The sequence below is a fragment of the Hipposideros armiger genome, unplaced genomic scaffold (assembly GCF_001890085.2).
Source record: "Hipposideros armiger isolate ML-2016 unplaced genomic scaffold, ASM189008v1 scaffold_43, whole genome shotgun sequence".
Classification (NCBI taxonomy): Eukaryota; Metazoa; Chordata; class Mammalia; order Chiroptera; family Hipposideridae; genus Hipposideros; species Hipposideros armiger.
This window is the reverse complement of record NW_017731393.1, coordinates 1,786,156-1,804,229: the sequence shown is the minus strand read 5'-3', so window position 1 is coordinate 1,804,229 and position 18,074 is coordinate 1,786,156. Positions and strand designations below refer to the sequence as shown.

Below are 18,074 nucleotides of genomic sequence, written 5' to 3'. Positions count from 1 at the left end.
AGTGTCAATAGGATGCATCGCCCACGTTGGTGTTTTGGGTCAATCACAGAACGTGCTTTTCCATAATCAGTGTATAGACCATCCTAAATATATAATATTAATTATATATTGAACACAACAGACAACTTGATTTCTAAATAGAGAAACCTTACAAAACTTACTCTCTGACAGCAAAGTAACAAAAGTAAAAATCAACTTTTAAAAACCGGTAACTGGGGCCAGCCAAGTGGCGCGATGGTTAAGAGCTGGCTTGGGACCCCAGAGGGCCCTGGTTTGGATCCCACATATGAGGGCCAGTGACGCTGCCCTCCACAGCTAAGATGCTGAACAACAGCTCAACCTGGAGCTGGGCTACCGTGAGTCGCCCGATATGGCATAGGCTGCAGCCCCTGTGTCAGTGGGTTGCCATGGGCTACCGTGTGTAGCCAGCAGCCAGCATGAGCGGGCAGCAGCTGCCGTGAGCGGCCGTCCAGAAGCCGGCGACTGATCTGCCTTGCCTGGGAAGAGCGCAATGATGGTGCCAACTTGGGCCAGTGAAGCAACGTCCTCCACAACTAGACTGAAGAACAAAAAAAAAACTCTGTTCCCCTTCCCCCAGTTCCCCAGCACTGTTCCCATCCCCCAATTCCCCAATAAAAATCTTTTAAAAAAAAAACAAACGGTAACTGTAAATATCCTCTGGAGAAATGCAAAATCAATCCAAGTTTCTACAACTTCCCACAGATAACTTTTAAGGGAACATAGGCAATTCACTGTCAAAAAAGTCACAAAACACAGAAGGAAAAACATCACTCTGAGTGACAGCCATTAGAAATGCCAACAAAAGTACACTCAGAAAACTGCATATATTGATGTTATCAGACATATAAAGTAGTTCTGTTTTACATGTTTAAAAAAATAAAAAAGAAGCTTAGAAATATTAGCAAGGAACAAGAGACTATAAAATATGGTCAAGAATTTGAAAGAAATGCCCCCAAAAGAAAAAAAATCTTCTAGAAATGGAAAACATAATAATTTACTATTTTAATTAACACAAAACATCCATTGTTAGGTTAAATAGTAGATTAAAGATAACTGAAGAGAGAAATTTATTATTCAGAGATATGACTAATCCTGGGCCCGATTCTCATAAATGCCCTGTGCCTGTAAGAGGTAAAGGATTTGCCTGTTGTCATGAAGCTGTTGGACTTTCACAGAGTATCTTAAATTGATAGTTGGCTAATTTGAGTCTTCATTATTAATTTTTGAGGTTTTTAAAGCCATTAACAAGTCAGTCAACCCCACAGTCCTCATTACCATTGCCTCAATGCGATTAAAGCACACACACACCCCACCATGTAAACCATGTTTCACCTTCCACCTGTACCATGTCCTAATCATGCCTGGTGAATCATAACTGTCGCAAGCTCATCATCAGCTCACTCACCACCAGCAATAAGGTCCCGACAGTGGGGTGCAAAGGGTGTGTGATTCTGGGATCCTACACTGAAGTTCTCTTTCTAGGGCCACTTCTGGTACTAACTCTCTTGATTCAGGTTCCGTCCAAAAGCAGAATCTATGACATGGGACTTGGCCTTGTGAGCAAATAGTTTATTTTTGGAAGTGATGTCAAAAATCAGGAATGGGGGCCCTGGAAGAGAAAAAAAGGGAAGGGGGGGCAACCCCATGCCAGAGTGCAATCTGGAGTTATCACTGCTGTGAGAGCACACCTCAGAATGGTCCACTCATGCACAGAAGCAAGGGGCATATGTGCCCACCAGCACCAACTCTTCACTGCTCCAGGGGTGCACGTGTGCCAGCGAGGTTCAGTGAGCTCCAGATGCATCTCAAGCAGCAGCAGCAGCAGCAGCAGCAGCAGAGAGCCCAGAGTAGAAAGCAAGGGGTGTGCAGTGCAGCTGAGGCAAGGGGCGGCCAGGCTCTAGCTGAACAGCCAGCTGGTTGCTGGAGCCCTGACTAGAGCAAAGAGGTGGGCCAGAGTTTATGAGGTGAGAGCATGAAAGATGGCTGACTCAGTTCTAATAGTTTGAAATATCTCATCTGGGGAGAGTGGTGTACCAGCATCTTACCTGCAAACAGTGATGAATATATTGCTTATTTCCTTTTCTTATCTTATTGCTTTAGCTAGAGTCTCCAGAAATAACAATGTTGAACCATAGAAGTAATAGCTGCATCTCTCTTCCTTTCTGACTAGCCGAAATGCCCTTGCTTTGCACCACTAATATGATGTATACTTTTGTTCTCTAACCAACATTCTTTATCATAAGAGGAAGTTTTAGTCTATTTATACCTTAGAGTTTTTATTGGGATATGTCTGCTGGGTTTTTTGTTTTCTGATAAACTCATAAGGTTTTCCTCCTTTAATTTTGTTAATTTTGTGATTCATAGTTGATGGCTTTCCTATTGATGAATCATTCTGTTTCTCACCTCTTCTCTTATCACTCTTCTCCTTGCTACATTCTACACACAATGATCTTCTTACTGTTCCTTTAGCATGTCAGTCTGTGTTCCATCTCAGAACCTTCACATTTGCTGTTCCCTCCTCCTGGAATGCTGTTCCTTCTGATATCTGCATGCCTCAATACCTCATTTCGTTCAGGTCTCTTGTTCAAATGTCACTTACTTTAAAGGTGTCTTCCCTTACTAACTATAGGTGGAATTCTATCCCCCCAAAATTCACATGTTGAAGCCATAGCCCTCAGGACCTCAGCATGTGACCTTATTTGGAAATAGGGTCATTGCAGATAAGGTCAAGATGAATTCATACTGGAGTAGGGTGGGTCCCTAATCCCATATGACAAGTGCCCTTATAAAAGGGGTAATTTGACATAAACAGGCACACCAGAAGAACACCATGTGAAGATAAAGGCAGGGATTGGGAAGGTGTTTCTACTAGCCCAGGAATGCCAAAGATTGTTGGCAAGCCATCAGAAGCTGAGGGAGACACATGGAACAGATTCCCCTCACAGCCTCAGAAGCAACCAGCCCTGCCAACACATCGATCCTGGGCTTCTGGCCTCCAGACTGTCCACTCCATTTCTGTTTAAGCCACCCGGTCTGTGGGACTTTGGCAACAGCAACCCCAGGAAACTAACACATCAACCTAAAAAAGGGCTAGGAATTCAACATATGTATTTTGGGGGTATACAATTCTAGTGACCACAAACTCATCCCTTCCGTCCTGCTGTCTTAGTCAGCTTGAGCCGCTATAACAGAATGCCTAGACTGGGTGGCATAAACAAAACACATTTATCTCTCACTGTTCTGGAGGCTGTCAGTGTTCTGTCAGCACCAAAGTGAAGGTGCTGACAGATTCATTATCTGCTGAGAGCCGGATACCTGGTTCACAGACAGAAGTCATTTGGCTATGTCCTCACAAGGTGGAAGAGGGGAGAGAGGTCTCCTTCATCGGGACACTAATCCCATTCATGAAGGCTCCACCCTCATGACCTGTCACTTCTCAAAGGCCTCACCTCCTAATGCCATCACTTTGGGGCTTGGGTTTCAGCATATGAATTTGGGGGAGGGGAACATAAATTATATGAACTTATTTATTTACTTACTGTTCCCCTCATTACAATGTAACGCCCCTGAGGGCAGAAACAGTATATTGCTCACTGCTGAGTCTACAGTCTAGAACAGTGCCTCCCACCTAGTAGGGACTCCACACTACTGTTTAGGGAACAAGTCAAACATAACGTGGATTTTGCATTTTGTATGACTTCGTGAGAAACATTAGGTGAACACAGAAAACTCCACCAGCTGAACCAAGGTGTGTAGGAGCTCACAACACACATGCACACCCCTGAAACATCTCCCAGCTACCTATTCACCGCTGTGCTATGAACCCAACACCTGCACCAGGTGTTACAACTTTCCAACCACCTCACAACATCTCACAAGCTGCAGTCCTTCTGATGTTTACTTCCACAAGTAAATGTCAAGCCTTTTCAGGTAAAGTGCCACGTTTTGTCGTCTTTATGCATTTTTATTTTTGTTTGCTTTTACAACACTTTTACATTTATTACCTCATTTAATTCTCACATCAACTCAAGAACAGATAATATTAAATTCGTTTTAATGAACAGTATAAGAGCGATTAAATAATTTTACAAAATTAGAGTTATCAGGAATGATGCACACAATAGTACCCAGACTTCTTAACCCTGAGCACACCGTGTTCTCCATTATGTCCTAGGTGGAAATAATTTGAGTTTTGATATTGCACATACCTGAATTAGAATTTTTTCTCTTCTATACATTTTGAAAAAACAATTTAACATACGTAACTGTGCTACCCCTTTTATTAGGTTCCTATCTATTTTTCATGTGTCACTGGAATATTTTGAGTGTCCTGCCCAAGTCCATTCCCCCCGAACATTTCCCCCCTAAGCCCCAAGGTTCTTATTGTGCACGGCTCCCTGAATTTTAGGAACGCGTAGGATACATCACAGCAAAACTGATGGCACTTGTTGAATGGTTGAATAAATGCTTGCCTTTCCGAGTTAAATCTTAGTTTATCCTGGTATGTGATTTTTTTTCAGTAGCCTACTGAAATAAATTTTCTCATTGCTTGTTGAGGCTGTTTGCTTCCAAAGGCTGAGCACATGGGACAGAATAGTGTGGGGTATGAAGGAGCCCAGTAACTGACACCCTCACTATTCTCTCCCAAGACGGAAACACCAGAAATATGACAAAGGGGACTCGAGAACATGTATATAAAATATTACCTTGTCAGAGATGGTGTCGGGGTTGGAGCAGATGGCTTTAGTGGGCTGTACTAGAGACCTCCCTAGTCCTAAATCCACATTTGGGCTCAGCTGCCCAGTGGGAGGCTGTCCAGTGGGAGCGGCCCCTTACGGCAAGGAGCTGCAGAGAGCAAACTTCACACCACGCCCCAGGTGCTCCCTATCCCCAATCCCGTAGCCTGGTCTCATTATCTAAGCCTTGTGTGGCCAGAGAGCCTTTACCAGTCTCTGAGCCTTCAGTCCTAGTGGGGATCTCTCTGACCACCAGTCTCTTCCCAACTGGGAGGAACTGGATCTCAGCACCTCTAGGCACAGAGAAGGGGGTAGCATTCCTGGAAAAGAAGCAGCTGCTGCTGGCATCTGCAGAGAACAACTGTATGAACCTCATGGGAGGAGCAGACAAAGAGCCCTCTGATGAGCACTGGACATGCTGCAAGCAGGCAGGTGTCTCTGCCACCAGTACAACAGTGAGGACACATGTGGACGCAGCCATTGCAAAGCTAAAGCGACTACCCCCTTCCCAGCAATAAAGTAGGTGAGATAACTGGACAATCTTCTGAGAGTACAAATTCTGAATGAACGATGACAAAATCCTTTATCGCATAGCTGCAATGGTGGAAAAAGGAAATGACCCAAACAAAAAAGTTGCTGAAAACCAAAGTGGTAGCTGACACAGGCAGCAGCCCCTCTGAGCAATTTGTAACCTGGGTACCAAGAGCGCTGGGTGTGATGGAGACAGGAGACCAGGCTCTGCGGCTCTCTAAAGCTCCCACACAATCCTAGAAAGGCCCTGATCGCTGGGAGTTAGTGGATCCGAAAATTTTCCAACCATCAGCAAAAGGAGAAAAGAAAGACATTGTCCTCTCCAGGGCTCTTACTAGGACAAAAAAAAAAAAAAATCTTTCCCTAAGATTTGTAACAAGGGCCTGGTCCTCAGTGGGGGTGGAGTGGGGAGGTGGGTGTAAATCAAATATCCCTTTTAGGTCCTGGAAACAAGCTGAGAAATTAACTCTAAGTGAGCCCAGATGGTCGGCCCTTAAGGGTCCCAGCAGTAAGGCCAACTCCTCTAGAGGGCGCACCTTCGGGCAGCTCTCCTGTCTTCCTCTCAGGTAAAACTCATGGTTCAAAGTCACAGAGGACATGAGGGGGACAGGGCACCACAGGCAAGCCAGCACAAACAGTCTCATCTTCAGGCAGTAGGATGGCCAGATAAGAGACAAGATACATATGTTTAAAACAAAAAAAATGGATTAGAGATATGGGAAACAATGTGACACTAATAAAAAGACTGGCTTTAGCCTCTCACCAAGGTCAGAGGCAAGGAGAACCCACCTGGATTTCAGTCTGTCTTCGTGGGGAGCCGGCTCCAGCTCAGGGGGCTGCAGGCTGCTCAGCAATTTCCCTTCCTGCCAGCCTGCCCTGTGGACATTAAACTCAGCATCAGACCTGGACACTGCCCCCAAGTGCCCCGTTACAGCTGGCTCACTTGAGTTCTGCTTCTAAGAGAAGACCTGGGGAACAGGTGAGCTCTCCTGGAGGGGCCAGGCTGGGGGAAAGGGCTGGGCTCTGGACCTTTCGTTCTTTCTGATGCTCTCTGCCTTTCCCACCAGGGTCACTGCCCTGGAATCCAGCATTTCTTGACAAAGTCAGGTGGAAATGTTATCCCGCCACTTTACACTATGCATCTATTCAGAACATCTCAGCGAGGGTCAAAATATCCAGTTTCTACTAAGTTTGCTTTGAATGAAATATGTGTAAGAGAGAACACACAGAAGCTACTTGGGTTGTGGTGACTTTTTTCAGGAAGTTTGTCGACTCTAAACCAAACTGCAAATTATCTTGTTTGTGGCCCTTGGTTGTTCTCCCATCTTCTCCAAGGAGCAGTGGGCCTTTGCGATGGTGCCCGGTGGGCCCCTTTTGAAAGTGGAGGAGGTACATGGTGAAAGGATAGGAGGACCAGCAGGACCCCTGTCCCCAGGGGCTTTCTTTGGGAGGTGGCTTTTTGGAAAGAGTTCATGTGGGAGCCCAGAAACTAGAAACTGACTCCTCAGAGCTGTGCGTACCTGTCAGCCCTTGGAAAGTTCTGGTAGCCTCAGTGAAGCTGCAGCAGAAGACAGAGCAGGGTGGTGGGGGCAGGGCAGCCAGTCTTTTAGTTGCAATCCAGGACCCAGGGGGAAGAGCCTGAACTGCTTCCTAAAGTCACTTCCTTTATTCAACCCATCAGTTAATCAGCAATAATTACACGCCTCCTACAGAGCAGGCTGTTCCTAAGTCAGAGGCCAGGCTGCCCACAGGAGCCCTTTGCACATCCTGACGCGTTCTGGGACGGCCAGGCTAGAGGGGGAGGGGACCAGGAGAGGCCACCGCAGGCTCCAACCCCTCTGAGGTCCTCCCCTGCCCTGGGGTGGACGGGAGGCATCGCCCTGGGACCCCCGCCACCCCCTTGGCTGACCCTCTAGGCCATTCGCTCCACCGGGCCCAGCCACCAGCTCCTTTTTCCGCCCTGCCGCCGGGACCATCTTCCCCCAACACCTCCTCCCGCCCACAGTGCCCTAGAGCCTGGACGAAGTCCGGGCGTGGGGACCCCCGGGCGGATGCACCTCTGCATTTGGAGCTCCTGGGACCCAGGCCCGGGAGGGCGCAGTCAGAGTGGAGCTGGGTCCGCATAAGGACGAGGGCGGGGTCTTCAACCGAGGACCCCGCTCTATGGAGCCTCGGACGTTCCCAGGTCCCCCCACTGGGCCCCTTCCCTTCCTCCCAACCAATAGCTGTAGCAGCGCGCGCCTTTCCTTCTCCGTTGCAGGAAGGGAGGCGCCCCCGCCACGTCCCCACGTGTCCCCACCCCCGCTGCCCTTCCACATGACCCGTGTTCTTGGCACGGCTCCGACTGGAGGGGCGGAGAGAGCTCCAGTGGGTGCCTGCAAGCGCGGCTGGGCAGGATGCCTGGGTGCCATTCGATGACACCTTGCCTGTGCGCGTGTCGCACCCTCCTGGAGGTGATGCAAGGCTGGAGGTGGCGGGTCGGCCGGCCCCGCCCTGTCCCTGCGCACCCGGGTGCTCTGCGCCCACACACTGGTGTTTCCTTCGAGGCCACCTGTGTTCTTGCAATATCACTACTTTTCCGTTATTCCCCTTGAAGCATAGTCACAGAAGGGACAAGCTCAGTTTGGGCAGTTTCTGCAAATGTCCTTTTGAAAGGGTTGGTTGCCTTTTGTTTTCCTTATGAAATCCATTTCACTAACAAAATGCTTCTGCATTGGAGTAGCATCCCAGGTGTTGAAACATAACGAAAACATAAGTCAACGAACTATTTGATGACAAAAATTCTCTTAAGAAACACTGCTAAAATATTGAAAGTTACTGACTTTGGTTTGGGGTTTAGCTGTGACTATTTCATCAGCGTGAAGTTATGAATTGCAGCTCACCTGCTCGCCAACAATTCTGATGGTTGCAGCTGAACATCAGGCATATGAAAATGCTGCTGAATATACTACATGATACAACGCAACAAGTGGGGTTTTAACTTGAATACCTAAATGCCTTTAAGAGAAAATGCTAGTAATGGTTATGAAGTGGTGTGGCAGGTTTCATTCATATGTTCATATATATACAGACGGTGCCATAAAAATGTGTACACATTTTTTAAAAGATTTTTTGGGGGAATAGGGGGAAGGGGAACAGACAAGTTGCTGTTGTTTTGTTCTTCAGTCTAGTTGTGGAGGATGTTGCTTCACTGGCCCAAGTTGGCACCATCATTGCGCTCTTCCCGGGCGAGGCAGATCAGTCTCCGGCCTCTGGACGGCCGCTCACGGCTGCTGCTGGCCGCTCACGCTGGCTGCCGGCTACACATGGTAGCTTCTGGCAGCCCACTGCAGTAGGGACTGCAGCCCACGCCATCACCGGCGACCCACAGCAGCCCAGCTCCAGGTCGAGCTGTTGTTCAGCATCTTAGCTGTAGAGGGCAGTGTCCCTGGCCCTCCTATGTGGGATCTGAACCGGGGCCCTCTGGCATCCCAAGCGAGTTCTTAACCAACGCGCCACTCGGCCAGACCTGTACACATTTTGAGAAAGGAAAAAACTGTGAAAATTGTAATCCTCAATGTATACCAATAACAAAAGATGAATACAAGTCATTTGTAGGCATTTTTTTGGCACCCCCTGGTATATTATGATGGTTTCCACCCTCCCAAAGTGTAAAACGTCCCCACAAATCACAGGGAAGCCTGTTATTGACACCTGCAAGGTCTCAGTTCCCAGCCAAAGGCAGGCCTGGCCCTGGAGCGCATCCCCGTTCCTCTCCCTCCATAGGGACAGGGGACCTCAGAGCCGTGAACGACGGACAGATGCAGTCACCTGGAACATAAAGCCATTTCTGAGATGTTTTATTCAAGTTTCTACAAGTATGACCAGTTAAGCCAAGCATTAAAGGCTAAGAAAAAGGCTAATCGCAAGCTCGTGACAAGTCTAATACAATAAACAAATGAATTGTTTGTTCAGTCCATTAGTCTTGGCTACTTGTCTTCGAGCTGAGCAGTTTGACTGTCTCCGGACTGAAATCCAGGGGGGCCTGCCTCAGTCCACTGTCTGTGGGGATTGTGGCAGGTATTCCTGAGAAGCCTGTGTCCAGAATCCACCCCGACAGTTTCAGGGGATGGCTGAAGTCATTGGAGGCTCCTCAGGTGTTTCCTTCTGGAAGATTCCATCTCTGAGCTGTAGTTCGGAGCACAGGCCTTTCAGTAAATGAGGCGAAGAAGCAGAAGCCACCTGTGGATGACAATTTCCCAGTCATTAGTTCCTATCACAACCAGTAATGTCAGAATGGAAGAGGGCAGCGCCATCTCGAGACTGTAATCAATTTAAGTATTTATTCACTGATCTCTTGGGAATGGACCTTGGAAGAACTTCCAGGACGTTTTAGTGTACCCCATAAAACACGTTTGACAGTTACCATTGACAGGTATATTTTGGACCTAGACACTACTTTTTAAGCATTCATTTGGGGCTAGTCTTTCAACAGCAACACAAGTAGGCATCCACCAAGATGCACACGTTTGCTGAAACGTTTGTATCAGTATCTTATTTGAATATACAGGAGCAAGGGCTGTTGAACACATGACTGGCCAGGCTCTCCTGATGCAGCAAGACGAACGGGGCATTCCCATAGTGCTGACCTACATTAAAGTGAAATCCAGGGAGTGCCAAACAAATCGAGTAACTCACGTGCAGTCTTTGCTTCCTACAAGGAGAGGATGCAGCCTTGATGCAGCCCAGTGGCCACCGGGAAACCCAGGGAGACCTGTTGCAGAGAAACTGTCCAGATCTCTGTTTTTGCCTTGAATTTGGGACAGGCGAGGTCGGAGTGGTGAGGCGACAGGTGCAAGCACAACTCCTCAGAGCCTGACGCCAAGAAATGGTTCTTTTTATTCTAGACAGAGATTAACCCAGCAAATAGCTATACAAATGTGCAAGTCTTACTTTTGAAAAAGCTAAGACAACTCAAGAACATAAACATCTTTCCTCTTTTGTCAGGGACAGACTGTTGACTCAAAGATTAGTTCGTCACGTGATCACATACAAAAAGTTAGCTTCGGGCCGGCCGAGTGGCGCGATGGTTAAGAACTCGCTTGGGATGCCAGAGGACCCCGGTTCGGATCCCACATATGAGGGCCAGTGACACTGCCCTCTACAGCTAAGATGCTGAACAACAGTTCAACCTGGAGCTGGGCTGCTGTGAGTCGCTGGCGACGGCGTAGGCTGCAGTCCCTGTGGCAGTGGGTTGCCATGGGCTCCCATATGTAGCCAGCAGCCAGCGTGAGCAGCCAGCAGCTGCAGTGAGCGGCCGTCCAGAAGCCGGCGACTGATCTGCCTCGCCAGGGAAGAGCGCAATGATGGTGCCAACTTGGGCCAGTGAAGCAGCGTCCTCCACAACTACATTGAAGAACAAGACGACAGCAACTTGTCTGTTCCCCTTCCCCCAATTCCCCATCACTGTTCCCATCCCCCCAATTACCCAATAAAAATCTTTAAAAAAAAAAAGTTAGCTTCAGGGTTTCCTATCATTTTGTTTTGCTCTAAAGGACTCATAAGCCTTTACGTCTTATAAATAAGCCATCAACATTAATTTTAACACTGTTTTCCTTTTTTTCAAACTTCTTTGTAGGAATTGAAGACCTTGGCAAATATGATTCACTTTCCTTAGCTCTTTCACTGAATTCCTCAGATGAGTCCTATCATCTTTTTGTTTTCAAAGATTTTATTGGGGAATTGGGGGAGGGGAACAGACAATTTGCTGTCCTTTTGTTCTTCAGTCTAGTTGTGGAGGACATTGCTTCACTGGCCCATGTTGGCATTATCATTGCGCTCTTCAAGTTCACCCCTCCCTGCCCCTCACCACCATCCCCTCAACTGGAGACTACAAGCCCCACTCAGACTCACCTGGAGGGTTCTAGGAGCTCTGAAAGGAGGGCCTGGGGTCTCCAGGAGGTGGCAGGAGGGCTCTGGGGTGGCTGTTAGAGGACAAGAGCCAAAGTTGTGGGAGGAAGGCATGGGCTGGGACCCTACAAGGAGGGGGAGGAGAGGAAGAAAGGGGGCCCTATAGGGCGCAGAGGCTGGGGGGGCGGGGCGGGGCCGGGCGGTCCCATGGGCAGGGACATGGGACAGTGCTGCTTTGGTGAAGTACAGGCCAAAAGACCCTGGATAGGTCCTGGCTCTAGTAGGTCTTCAAGCTTGAAGGTAGTGACACAAAGCTGCCCCCAACCCTGTGGAGAAGGCATCATGGGAGGTAATGAAGCAGAAAAGGCGATCCCGGGGGACCCAGGCACAGGAAGTCAGGAAAGTCTGACCCCACCCTGGAAGGGGAGAGCCCAAGGGTCCCCTACCCAGTCTACCCTATGACTTCAGATGGGGAAACTGAGGCTCAGAGAGGGGCAGGTTGTTGCTCAGTGTCACAGGAGCCAAGGAGAAGACAGCAAGGAGGGTGGGGAGACATCACAGCTAAAAGGATCCCCAGAGAACCCTGCTGCCACTGAAGCTTGGAGCCTGCATCCAGCACCTTCCCCGCCCCTTACCCATCAGGACAAAGTGCTCGTGGACCAGCCCCCAGGTGACTCAGGGTGGAGGCCCAGAAACAGGGGGCTAGACAGCCCCTAAGAGCCCCCTGCCACCTCTGGGCCAGTCTGAGCTCCCAGTCACCATCATCCGCTCACCAAGACTGAGTGAGTTCCACCCCAGCCAGCAGTGGACCCAGATAGGGGCAGGTGCTGGGCTGGGACTGGAGTCCATCCAGGTGTCTGGTTTTGTGGCACAAGCCTGACGCTCCTCAGAATCTCCAAAAGGGGAAACCAACTGACTGAGCTTGTCTCCGAGGAATGGGCTCAGGGAAGGGGAAGCTGAGAGCCATCTGGGCACTGAGCACTGTCTCCAGGCAGGCATCAGAGATGGGAACTAGGGAGGGTGCCCCCTGGAGCAGGGCCCAAGATGGGCCGGGAGGTGGAGGGAGAAGGGGGAACAGCACTCAGAGGCAAGACTGCCAGGAGCCAGACAGGGACTCTAGAGAGAGCCCCTGTGACCCAAAAGCCAGAAAAGGAGGGACTGGAGTGACACCTTGGTGGGGAGGCGAGGTTCCAGCCCAGCCCATGACCAGCCTGGCCCGGATGACAGAGACAGGACCAGGAACCCACATCAGAGACACAGGCCCTACCCTGCAGGGCCAAACCCCAGCTGATAAACAGCCTGTGAGCAGGTGCACACTGACCTGGACGTCATAGCTGAACCCTGAAATACAGGAGTTGACCAGGAAATGACCCAGTCAAAATGCCACATGCTCCCCGCGGGTAAGTAAGCGGAAAGAGCCCCTGCAGGCGAAGTGTGAAGGGGAAGAGAGGGCCAACGCCTGGGCCTTGAGGAGGGAGGAAGGAGATGAGCACAGACCGTCCATGAAAGGGACCCCCGAGCGCCCCCTCCCAGCGCACACGAAGTAAAGCTGGGCGTTCTGCCCTTGCCACACAGCCAGTCACAGGCCCCCGAGGTCCTGAGTTAACTGGCTCAGGTGGGAGCAGCAGAAGCTGGTGGTTCCTGAACTGCCCAGGTGACTCGAATGTGTGGCCAGAATGGAGGACCGCTGGGGTCCCAGGGGTCAGAGCAGCGGGGCCTCCCACACCTGGGTCTGGAGAGTGCAGGACATTTGTGTGATGAGGGAGGCGACTGGCTTCAGGAGGTCAGCTAGACTCACCTGTTCATCAGGTGGCAGAACATGGAGACACCAAAGACACAGTAGTTCTAGTTAAACCTTCCAGCCCTCCCAGCCCCCATAACAAGTGAAGGGATCCAAAAAGTCCGAGTTTGCCCCTCCCAGCAAGGTGGACTTCCTGCCCAGGTGCCAGCCAGTTACTGGTCAAGAGAGGCCCCCCTCCCCTCCAGAGAATTTTCAGTTTTCTTTCCTATAGGAATATTAAGTATGGAAATGTTAAGTCTCCTCGCTAGTTTCTTAGTTCCTTAGCTCTTGGCTTTGATTACTTTTCTAACCAGTTTGTAAGTCCTAGACTAAAGATTGCTCCTAGCCTGAAGCCTAAAATTCTTCTATCCCCCTGCTTCTTGATTGCTTTGTAAATCAATTTCTGAATCCTAAACAATAGAAGTCCCTGCTTCAGATAACTATTTGGAAGCCTGTGACTTCCTAATGTCTCCCAGGCCAGTAAACTGAATGCCAAACCCATTCTGGGCCCAGACAACTGACGCCACCTGAGTAACAGGCTGAATGGCCACAGGCTTCATGAGAGCTAACAGGTTTATTAATTAAAATCTATTTTTCCTCATTCAGGGACTTGGGGATACAGAGGATACCCCAACAAGATTGCTGGTCACAACCAAAGAAGCCAACACAGTCTTCCAGGTGGAGCTCGAGACCTCTTCCTCTCATCTGAGATCAGCTAGGGTGAGAGTTCCGTGAATCCCCCAATAGGCAGGGACAGCTCTACACCCCTGCCCAGCAGGAAGCAGATACAGAAGAAGAGACCTCCTGTCCCTCAGCTTCCCATAGAGATTTCATGGGGATCGCGTCTCTCAAGGGGAAGGCTAGGTAGGAAGATAGAGGCAGACATTGGGTCTCTGCACTCCTGCACGTCCCACAGAATGTGACCGCCCGGTGACCTCCCCTCTCCACCCAAAACTTCTTTTCATTGTAACTATCTACCCCTAAAACAAATGGGTACACCTAGATCAGACCAGTCACTCGCACCTGCGCAGTACATCCTGTCAATCACAGGTGCCAATCAAGTGGTCCCACGCCCTTAGGGGAACAGCCCATTCTAGAGAAGGGATAAAAACCCCAAGTCCTGGAAAGTTCCAGCCTTTTTCCATTTTTCCCTTTTTGGACGCCCTGCTCTCTTGACCGCTTCTTCCTTTTTGAGCCCTTTGAGCCTTACCTTTGTGCGTGGCCTGCTCCGAACTCTTTGGAATGTAATTTCTCTTCTAATAATGGGCCCTTGAGCCATTCTCTACTGCTCGGGCCCACTTCTACTCTTTGAAATGTATTATCTTTTCGAATAAACTACTTTTTCAGTGCTTTACTCTGGCATCTCGTTCAATTCCTTGCTCGCGTTGCCAAGGACCTGGATTTCATGCCGAAAAGGGCCCACTTTCTGACAACAAGCCCACTTCACCTGTGCTGTAGTGTGCCCAACACTAGGCCTTGCCGGGCCATGTGGAAGCAAATGGCTCCCAGAGCTCTCTCAGCACCACCTCTGCCCCTGGCTGGTCCCAGTGCTCCCTCTGCTGGGCTCAGGGTCCAATGAGGCAAGAGGGCAAGGTGGGGCAGAGGGGACCTCCCGCCTTGGGCGCCACAGTGGCTTCTCTAAAGGAAAAGGACAGAGACCAAAGGGATGGCCAAGGAGAGTCAGAAATGGGGCAGGGTTGGGGGCAGCAGCGTCACAGGCTTGTCCTGGGCTCACTGGCATCCTCGGGGGTCTCTGTGAGGGTTGAGGCTCCACCCACCATGTTCTAGGAGCTGAGGCCTGGGCTTCTCGAAATCTGAGACGAGGAGGCCCCAGGACGAGACTCCTGAGCCTGGGAGCCCCAGCGCACCTTGCATAGCACAAAACAGAGTGGGCCCACCAAGTTGTGGTCAGGCAGTCCGGCCAGCTCCGGGATCCCCCACCCCGGACTCCTTAAACCCTCCTCCCCAGGCAGGGTTGGGGCTCACCCACTGGCCTGAGTGAGTTCAGCTGTAAGGCCCAGGGGAGGTGGGACTGGAAGAAGCCGGCAGGACCTCTGACCCTGGGCAGTCTGTGCCAGGCCTGAGGGGTCAGTAGCAGGTGATCGAGAGTCCCCCCTCACAGGTGCTGGGGCTAGTGAGGACTGGGACAGGTGGGGACAATCCTGGGACAGGCTAGCACCCAGGCCCCTCCCTCCTACCAATATCACCAGGGCCAGAGTGGTTTCATTCTAGGGACCCTGTGCTAACAAGCGGTCTGCCCGAAACTGCAGACCTTCCCATCCCGATTCAGGCTCAAAGATGGGGTTCCTCTGCCCTGCTGTCTACTCCTGCCTCTTCCTGATTCTGTGAACCCTAAGTCCTGCCAGGGAGGGCCCTTTTCTTCCCGGCAAGTGCTGGGTGCTCCGGAGTGGGGCCCAGCTGTGCTGCCTAAGTAGCTCTCAGGGATGGGGCCGCCTGGGGTTCTCAAATCACACTTGGGTGGTGAAGATTTACACCCCCCAACAGGGCCCTGTAACCCGGGCCATGGCCTGGGAGGTCGTTTTCTAATCATATAATAGAGCAGATGTCTCAGATGAGCCAAAGCGTTGAAACACCAAGATCGACTTCCCTTCCAAGAGAGCGAGTACTTGGCATGAGGCATCTCTTTCTAGTCTGCGTCTGCACACCTCCAAATGTGTTTGTAAAATGACATGAGATCCAGAGCGGACCTTATTTGTCATTTGGTGACACGTCGTTTCCCCTTGGTTTCCTCCAGCTTTGGGAGTGCTCTTAAGCTTCAGGGGCCTCGGAATTGCCTGGAGAGCATGGCAGCACGGAGACCCAGGCCCTATCTTTCATTTGCTCTCCGGGTTCCTTGATGCACCCCGAGTTGGAGAAGCACCGTCTACAGCATAATTTAAAACCCTCTCACTACACTTGGTAGTTCAATTTTTTTTCAACATTTAACGAATTCTACATCTAAGTGGTTTCCAATTAATGTTTTGCTTTTCTAACAGTTTAAAATAACCACTTTGTTTCCCCCCTCCCCCCGGAGCCCTTGGGCACACCTGTTACTGATTATGTCCATCGCCAAATTCCTGATTGGAATCGCTGTGCTCTCCATAGATTGTCAAGGGGCCCCAAAGGTGGTTCCACGGTGTCGTGGCAGCTGGTGGCTTTCATGACTGATAGAATCCTATTCGCTGAGATGAGGTCAAGCATTCCTTCTGTGTTGTTTTTTTTTTTACTCATCATCAGTCCACAAGAGGGGACAAAGGCGTGTGCTGTTGATGTAAAAAGAAACTCTGAGAACTCACTGGGAGGCCAGGGAGGGAGGAAGCCCTGCTTTCCAGTAATTTGATCAAGAAACTGTGCTGAGTGACTGTTAGGGTTGAGCTGGACCAGCTGTTGCTGGGGAGGGACGGCAGGGTTGATGGGAGTCTCAGCAAGAGATGCCCAGGTATGGGTGTCTTTGCTCTTTATTTACTTGCCTGTTGTCGCCCCAGCACTTAGCAATTCTTGCTGTCATGGTGTCATCCTCCACCGTCCTGAGTCCTGAGTGCTGACCTCGCCCAGGTCAAAGCCTGTCCCCATCTCCGTATGGCCATTAAAATGGAAGGTCTTGGCTCCTGGAGGAGCGAACATTCCCAGGGCCACTGTCACGTCAGTGTCAGCTTAACAACTGGTCTTCAGCTCCGGTTTCATTGTTGGTTAGTGGAGTTTTCCCTTTGTTAGGATCCCAATGAAGATTAAAGGACTTTTGTTGTATTTCATCCCAGATGTCTAAGTGTTCTAACCTAGGAGATTTCTTGGCACTCAAACCCGCCTAAATTCCAGAGAGTCCAGCGGCATCTGTTTTGCAATGATGACTGCATACCCCATGGCCTTTGGCCTGGGGTTCTGAGTGGGGAGGGGGTCCCCGCCCTGTGCAGTCAGTGGGGAACCAGCCAGCCGCCTGAACTTTCTCTCTGCAAGTGCCTGCAGCTCCAGTGTTCACTTCCCACCATCCTCATGAGTCTGAAGAATTTCAGGAATGCACTCACAGCCTCCTCCGTCCCCCATCCTCAGTCCTCCTCCAGTTGAGCTATGCAGCCCCAGCCTGTCTTGCATTTCTTTAGGCCTAGTCACCGCAAGTTCTATGGTCCACATCGGATGAGCACGGTTATCACTGATGGCTGAGGTCTTTGCAGGTCCCTGCTGCCTGAAGCTTCGGCGGGGTCCTGCTCCTTGTTCCTCTGTCCTTGTGAGCTTGCTTATTTTTCGTAGGCAGCTCATTGTCCTCTAAAAACTATCTGTAGGAGTAATTTGACCCCTAGAATGAAAGCACCTTTCTCTCCAGAAGATCAGTGTTTGCTTCTGCCCAGCATCAGTTCACACCCTTTTAAATAAAATGCATGGCTTGAGTTTTTTCTTTTGTTTTCTTTTTGGGTTGCTTATATAACGTGATTAGGATTGAAAATCCACTGAGGGTCAATTTTCCTATGGTTCACACTCATCTCTGGTTCCCCACGCTCACTGGTGTGGAAGTCAGTCTTTATGTGCTGCCTGAAACGCTAAATGGAATGAAGTGGCATCCAAAACATTCACTAGGAGAGTTTTTTAACTAAATAGTAATGACTGGCTGTAGAAAGTTGTGTTGGTTGGTACCTGTGAGGGCTATGCCCAGGCCAGGGTTCAGTCCACCTCGAGAGGGGCCCATCCTTGCTGGGAAAAAAAAAATGAATGTTCACTATTCACCTATTCACCACCCTTTTTGCCCCCAGACAGGGTTCCCAGTGTCTGCAATCCCCTACGAAATCTCCTAAGAACTTGCTGCAGCCCCCAGGTCAGGGTCTCTGGGTTTCCCTGTCCCTGTGGATGGGGTCCTGCCCACAGCTTCTCAAACTATCTGCCGGGAAGCTCCTCCTTTTTTCCTAACCTTGCAAATTGATACTTTTGTAAAAGTGCAATAAAAGTGAATTACAAGAAAAATTAAAAAAAAACAAGTAAAATACAATGTTTTATTAGATTCAATAGATATAAAGTTACATTTCAATCCTATAATTAGAACAAACATATTGTTTGAGAAACAAAAGATTTTCAAAAGCTATGCCTATTGTGCTTTGAAAGCGGGCCTGCGATTCCTCTAGAGCAGCGGT

The 18,074-nt window shown here is 49.8% G+C and overlaps 1 long non-coding RNA gene across 1 annotated transcript; it reads right to left on the bottom strand.

Moving 5' to 3' along the window:
* Positions 1-9,116: 9,116 nt before the first annotated feature.
* On the bottom strand, positions 9,117-17,607 carry LOC109381008 (uncharacterized). Its single transcript, XR_002123611.1, has 4 exons — positions 16,005-17,607; positions 11,181-11,251; positions 9,966-10,142; positions 9,117-9,509 (listed from the first exon to the last, which is right to left on the bottom strand). It is a non-coding gene; the product is annotated as an uncharacterized LOC109381008 (long non-coding RNA).
* Between the last annotated feature and the right edge of the window lie 467 nt (positions 17,608-18,074).